Source organism: Zalophus californianus, chromosome 9, assembly GCF_009762305.2.
Source record: "Zalophus californianus isolate mZalCal1 chromosome 9, mZalCal1.pri.v2, whole genome shotgun sequence".
NCBI classification, from domain to species: Eukaryota; Metazoa; Chordata; class Mammalia; order Carnivora; family Otariidae; genus Zalophus; species Zalophus californianus.
In genome coordinates, this window is record NC_045603.1 from 95,849,585 (window position 1) to 95,856,222 (window position 6,638).

At 41.1% G+C, this 6,638-nt stretch overlaps 1 pseudogene; it reads left to right on the forward strand.

The window, feature by feature from the left end:
* The first annotated feature begins 1,268 nt into the window (after positions 1–1,268).
* On the forward strand, positions 1,269–2,828 carry LOC113922865 (annotated as a pseudogene).
* The last annotated feature ends 3,810 nt before the right edge of the window (positions 2,829–6,638 follow it).

Genomic DNA, 6,638 nt, shown 5'->3' on the forward strand with positions numbered 1-6,638 from the left:
CTCGAAATAATGTTCGATGCAACCCTCTAAAGCGAATCAGGATATGGTTTTCTAAATCCATCCAGTTAATCCAGAATTCATTCCAAACATGGACCTGTTTCTTCTCCTATACTCGTTAGATCCCAAATGAAGTGCCCCTAAGGGACACATCTGTAAGAATGTTTTACAGTGAAACTGACTCCAAGAAGTTAGGTTCTGTCACAAAGATTTGCTATTGCAGTATTAGATGATCAATTAAATTTACCAGTGGAGATCATCTCTGAGACTCAAACTATAAAGATGCAGCTCCCTGAGGAAAGAATGTCTAACCATATTCTAAGCGGATTAAAAAATATTAGATCTACAGTATTTCAGTCAATGTTTATTGACTAACTGCAACTCGAAAACATGTCAAAAGAAATACTTGCTACGTCATTCAAGATCTGCCATCTACATTTCCTCTAAGTGGCCCATATGCTCCTTGTGCAGACTCCTTACCGATCTCCAAACACCTCCTGACATTGTATGATTTCATTGTTTAATACATGTTGTCCCATGAGTGTTAGGTCCTCTTTTCACACATCTTTATGCTTTGACTAGAAAAACCGGAGAAGTTGTGGACGGTTTAAAGCAAACGTTAATTCCTTTCTGAATGTTTCCTCAAGCTTCTGACTCTCACAATTTGTAATTTATTTCTCTTTACTTTTCTGAAATATAATCACAATTCTTCTTTGCTATATTGTAATAAGTTGCTTTTATGTTTCTGAGGCTGATTCCACTGCTCTCCTGGCTGACATTACACAAGTACCAAGACAGAACAATGAAAGGAAGAAAAGGAAGTCCCTGACTCATTTTAATACAGTGAGCTAAGCTGAGTAATGGCACAGTACAGTCTATTCATGCTGCTGTAAATTGACCTTGAGGCTGGACCAGGTAGATTCCTTCCATGCCATGTGCTTGGATTTGAAATCCATTTGCTTCTGTTTTACTGCCGGTTATCTCATTCCACAGCAGGCTTTGATAGGTGCAGTGCGCGGTAAAAAGTAGTTCTCGTGGTATCATATAAGACTGATGAATCACAGGCTTGTACTTCTGAAACCAATAATACATTATATGTTAATTCACTGAATTTAAATTTAAAAAATGTTTTTAAAGGAAAGCGTGTGCCACTGGAGTAGCGAGGGTCCAGTGCTGGGGAAGGAAGTAAGCCTCTGAGGCGTGGCAGCCGAGGAGGCAGCTGGTTGGTGCTCAGACCCCTGCTGCAGCGGCAGGTCCCTCCACGTGTTTTCAGCAGCGACATGGAGCTGGAGGAGTTGGGAATCCGAGAGGAATGTGGCGTATTCGGGTGCATCGCCTCAGGAGAGTGGACCACGCAGCTAGTTGTGCCACATGTGATCACTCTGGGACTCGTGGGGCTGCAGCACTGGGGTCAGAAGAGTGCTGGTATTGTGACCAGGGATGGGAATTCAGGACCAACATTCAAAACACACAAGGGAATGGGTCTTGTAAATCATGTCTTTCCTCAAGACAATTTGAAAAAATTATATATTTCAAACGTTGGAATTGGACACACAAGATATGCCACTACAGGAAGCTGAATTAGAAAATTGTCAGCCCTTTGTTGTTGAAACGCTTCATTGGAAAATAGCTGTGGCACATAATGGCGAATTGGTAAATGCTGCTCAATTAAGGAAAAAGCTTCTGCGGCAGGGTATTGGTTTGTCAACAAGTTCTGAGAGCAAAATGATTACACAGTTACTGGCATATACCCCTCCTCAGGAACAAGATGGCACCCCAGATTGGGTAGCAAAGATTAAAAACTTAATGAAGGAAGCACCCACAGCATACTCCCTGCTTATAATGCACAGAGATGTTATTTATGCAGTATGAGGTCCTTATGGAAATCGTCCTTTATGCATTGGACGTCTTATGTCTGTATCTGATATAAATGATAAAGAGAAAAAATCTACAGAAATAGAAGGATGGGTGGTATCTTCAGAATCTTGTAGCTTTTTATCAATTGGTGCAAGATATTACCGTGAAGTCTTGCCTGGAGAAATTGCGGAAATAACCAAACATAGTGTCCAAACTCTTGACATTATACCAAGGTCTGAAGGAAACCAGATGGCTTTTTGTATCTTTGAATATGTTTATTTTGCAAGACCAGATAGTATATTTGAAGACCAAATGGTTTACACAGTCAGATATCGCTGTGGTCAGCAGCTCACAACTGAAGCCCCTGTGGATGCAGATTTGGTTAACACTGTTCCAGAATCTGCTACACCTGCTGCTCTCCGTTATGCAGGAAAGTGTGGGCTTCCATATGTGGAAGTGCTATGTAAAAACCGGTATGTAGGAAGAACCTTCATTCAACCAAACATGAGGTTAAGACAACTTGGTGTTGCAAAAAATTTGGAGCATTGTCAGACAACTTTAAAGGCAAAAGAATTGTTCTTGTAGATGATTCACTTGTAAGAGGCAATACCATTTCACCCATAATCAAATTGCTCAAAGAATCTGGTGCAAAAGAGGTACACATTATAGTGGCTTCACCACCAATTAGATATCCATGCTTTATGGGAATAAACATACCAACAAAAGAAGAGCTTATTGCCAATAAACCTGAATTTGAACATCTTGCAAAATATCTGGGAGCAAACAGTGTTGTATATCTGTCAGTGGGAGGACTGGTTTCATCTGTACAAGAAGGGATAAAGTTTAAAAAACAGAAAGTGGAAAAGCAGAATATTATGATTCAAGAGAATGGGAATGGTCTGGAATGCTTTGAAGAGAATGGTCATTGTACAGCTTGTCTCACTGGAAAATACCCTGTGGAATTGGAATGGTAGCTGGTAGGGACAGATAAGATTTTTCAAGATATAAAGTTGGTCAAGAAGTTTTAGTGGTGGTTAACATCCTATCCATTTAGAAGCGGAGCAAGATGGCGGAGGAGTAGGAGACCTGGATTTCGTATGGTCTCAGGAATTCAGCTGGATAGGGATCAAACCATTCTGAACACCTACGAACTCAACAGGAGATCAAAGAAAAGAATAGCAACAACTCTCTCAACAGAAAAGCAACCACTTTCTGGAAGGTAGGACGTGCGGAGAAGTGAATCCGAGGTGATATTCAGGGGGATAGACGGTGGGGGAGGGGTCCTCCGTCGGCCGCTTCTGGCAAGTGATAGAGCCACAGTGCACAAAATCGGAACTTTTAGAAGTCGGCTCCGCTGAGGGATGTCACTCCAGTGGCTAAGCGGGGGGTGGAACCCTCGCAGGACAGTGTGGTCTCAGGACCCTTGGGGTCACAGAAAGACTGGGGGTGACTGAGTGTGGCAGAGCTCCCAGGTATCGGAGCGGGGAAGCCTGCTGCAGAGACGGAGCCAAGGCGCAGGCTCTCAGCTCGGGGTTGCCATAAACCATGATCCGTGGCACAGTCGGGCCACTGCTCCTCCAGCAGCGACCCAACAAGCGGCAGATCCGGGAAGACGCACCTTCCTCCCCCAGGGGGAGTAGTGGGGGAGGGCACCGCAGGGATCTGCTGGGTTTGGCGACTCCACATGGGGTCAGGTGCCAGAGATAGAAATGCTTGGTCACAGACCAGGTGAGCACGGAGTGCAGCTGGAGACCGGGGAGATGGGAGTGACTGACTGCTTTTCTGTGGGGGCACACTGAGGAGGGGGGCCCCGAGTTCTCAGCTCCTCCAGGTGGAGATTGGTAGGCCACGATTTTCACTCTCATCCTCCAAGGCTGTACGGAAAGCTTGCAGGGAACAGAAGCTCCTGAGGGCAGGAGCTTAGCCCTGCTCCAGATTACTTAGCCCAGACCAGCAAGGATGGGGCAATTCTGCCTCTGGCAAAGACATTTGGAAACCACGGCACCAGGCCCCTCCCCCAGGAGATCAGCAGGAACAGCCAGCCAAGACCAAGTTTACCGATCAAGGAGAACAGGAGAAATCCAGTGCTAGGGGAATACTGCACATAGAATTCATGGCTTTTTTTACCATGATGCATTAGTTTTTCAAAGTTAATTTTTTTTAACTGGTTTTTTTTTTAATTTTTCTTTTTCCCTTTTTCAACCAACATCTTATCAATCCCATTTTAAAAAAACATTATTATTTTTCATTTTTAGAGTCATAGTCTATCCCTTCATGGTAGTTACCCTTATTTTTGGCATATATATATAAGTTGTTCTCGCTTTAAAATTTTGAGATGCAGTTTCTTCTAACATATCAAAATATACCCTAAATCTCTAGTGTATGGCTTTGTTCTTGTCTCCTGCCTGATCACATTCTCTCCCCTTTTTTTTCTTTCTTTTTTTAATCCTCTTTTTTCTTTTTTCAAACACCTTATAATTCCTTTTTTAAAATTTTTTATAATTTTCATCTTTACAGTCATATTCCATCCTTTCATTGTATCAACCCTTATTTTGTACATATATAAGTCTTTCTTTCTTTACAATTTTAGGAGGCACTTTCTTCTAACAGACCAAAATACACCCAAAATCTAGTATATGGCACTGATCGATGCACTAGCCTTATCATATTTGATCATATTCTGGTTTTATTTTGTTCTATTTTTGTTTGTTTTTAACTTTTTCTTTTTCTTTTTTTTTTCCTCTTTCTTTTTTCTTTCTTTCCCTTTCTCTTCCCCTGGTTTCAGGTCTTTTCTGATTTGTTTAGAGTATATTTTCTAGGGACGTTGTTACCCTGTTAGCATTTTGTTCTCTCATTCATCTATTCTCCTCTGGACAAAATGACAAGACGAAAGAAATCACCTCAACAAAAAGAACAAGAGGTAGTACCGTCTGCCAGGGACCTACTCAATATGGACATTAGTACGATGTCGGAGCTAGAGTTCAGAATCATGATTTTAAAGATACTAGCTGGGCTTGAAAAAAGTGTGGAAGTTATTAGAGAAACCCTTCCTGGAGAAATAAAAGAATTAAAATCTAACCAAGTTGAAATCAAAAAGGCTATTAATGAGGTGCAATCAAAAATGGGGGCACTAACTGCAAGGATAAATGAGGCAGAAGAGAGAATTAGTGATATAGAAGACCAAATGATGGAAAATAAAGAAGCTGAGAAAAAGAGATAAACAACTACTGAATCACGAGGGCAGAATTCGAGAGATAAGTGTACAATAAGATGAAACAATATTAGAATAATTGGGATCCCATAAAAAGAAGAGAGAGAGGGGCAGAAGGTATATTGGAGCAAATTATAACACAGAACTTCCCTAATGTGGGGAAGGAAACAGGTGTCAAAATCCAGGAGGCACAGAGAGCCCCTCTCAAAATCAATAAAAATAGGACAACACCCCGACATCTAATAGTAAAACTTACGAGTCTCAGAGACAAAGAGAAAATCTTGAAAGAAGCCCGGGAGAAGAGATATGTAACCTATAATGGTAGAAACGTTAGATTGGCAACAGACCTATCCACAGAGACCTGGCAGGCCAGAAAGGACTGGCATGACATATTCAGAGCACTAAATGAAAAAAATATGCAGCCAAGAATACTATATCCAGCTAGGCTGTCATTGAAAATAGAAGGAGAGATAAAAGGCTTCCAGGACAAACAAAAACTAAAGGAATTTGCAAACACGAAACCAGCCCTCCAAGAAATATTGAAAGGGGTCCTCTAAGCAAAGAGAGAGCCTAAAAGCAGCATAGACCAGAAAGGAACACAGACAATATACAGTAACTGTCACCTTAGGCAACACAATGGTGCTAAATTCATATCTTTCAATAGTTACCCTGAACGTAAATGGGCTAAATGCCCCAACCAAAAGACACAGGCTATCAGATTGGATTAAAGACCCATTGATATGCTGTCTGCAAGAGACTCATTTTAGACCCAAAGACACCCCCAGATTGAAAGTGAGGGGCTGGAAAACCATTTACCATGCTAATGGGCACCAAAAGAAAGCTGGGGTGGCAATCCTTATATCAGACAAACTAGATTTTAAAACAAAGACTGTAATAAGAGATGAGGAAGGACACTATATCTTACTTGAAGGGTCTATCCAACAAGAAGATCTAAAAATTGTAAATATCTATGCCCCTAACATGGGAGTAGCCAATTATATAAGGCAATTAATAACAAAAGCAAAGAAGCACATTGACAACAATACAATAACAGTGGGGGACTTTAACACCCCCCTCACTGAAATGAACAGATCATCTAAGCAAAAGATCAACAAGGAAATAAAGACTTTAAATGACACACTGGACCAAATGAACTTCAAAGACATATTCAGAACATTCCATCCCAAAGCAATGGAATACACATTCTTCTCTAGTGCCCATGGAACATTCTCCAGAATAGATCACATCCTAGGTCACAAATCAGGTCTCAATCAGTACCAAAAGATTGGGATTATTCCCTGCATATTTTCAGACCACAATGCTGTGAAACTAGAATTGAATCACAAGAGGAAAGTTGGAAAGAACTCAAATATATGGAGGCTAAAGTGCATCCTACTAAAGAATGAATGGGTCAACCAGGAAATTAAAGAAGAATTAAAAGAAATCATGGAAACCAATGAAAATGAAAACACAACTGTTCAAAATCTTTGGGATACAGCAAAGGCAGTCCTGAGAAGAAAGTATATAGCAAACCAAGCCTTTCTCAAGAAACAAGAAAGGTCTCAAATACACA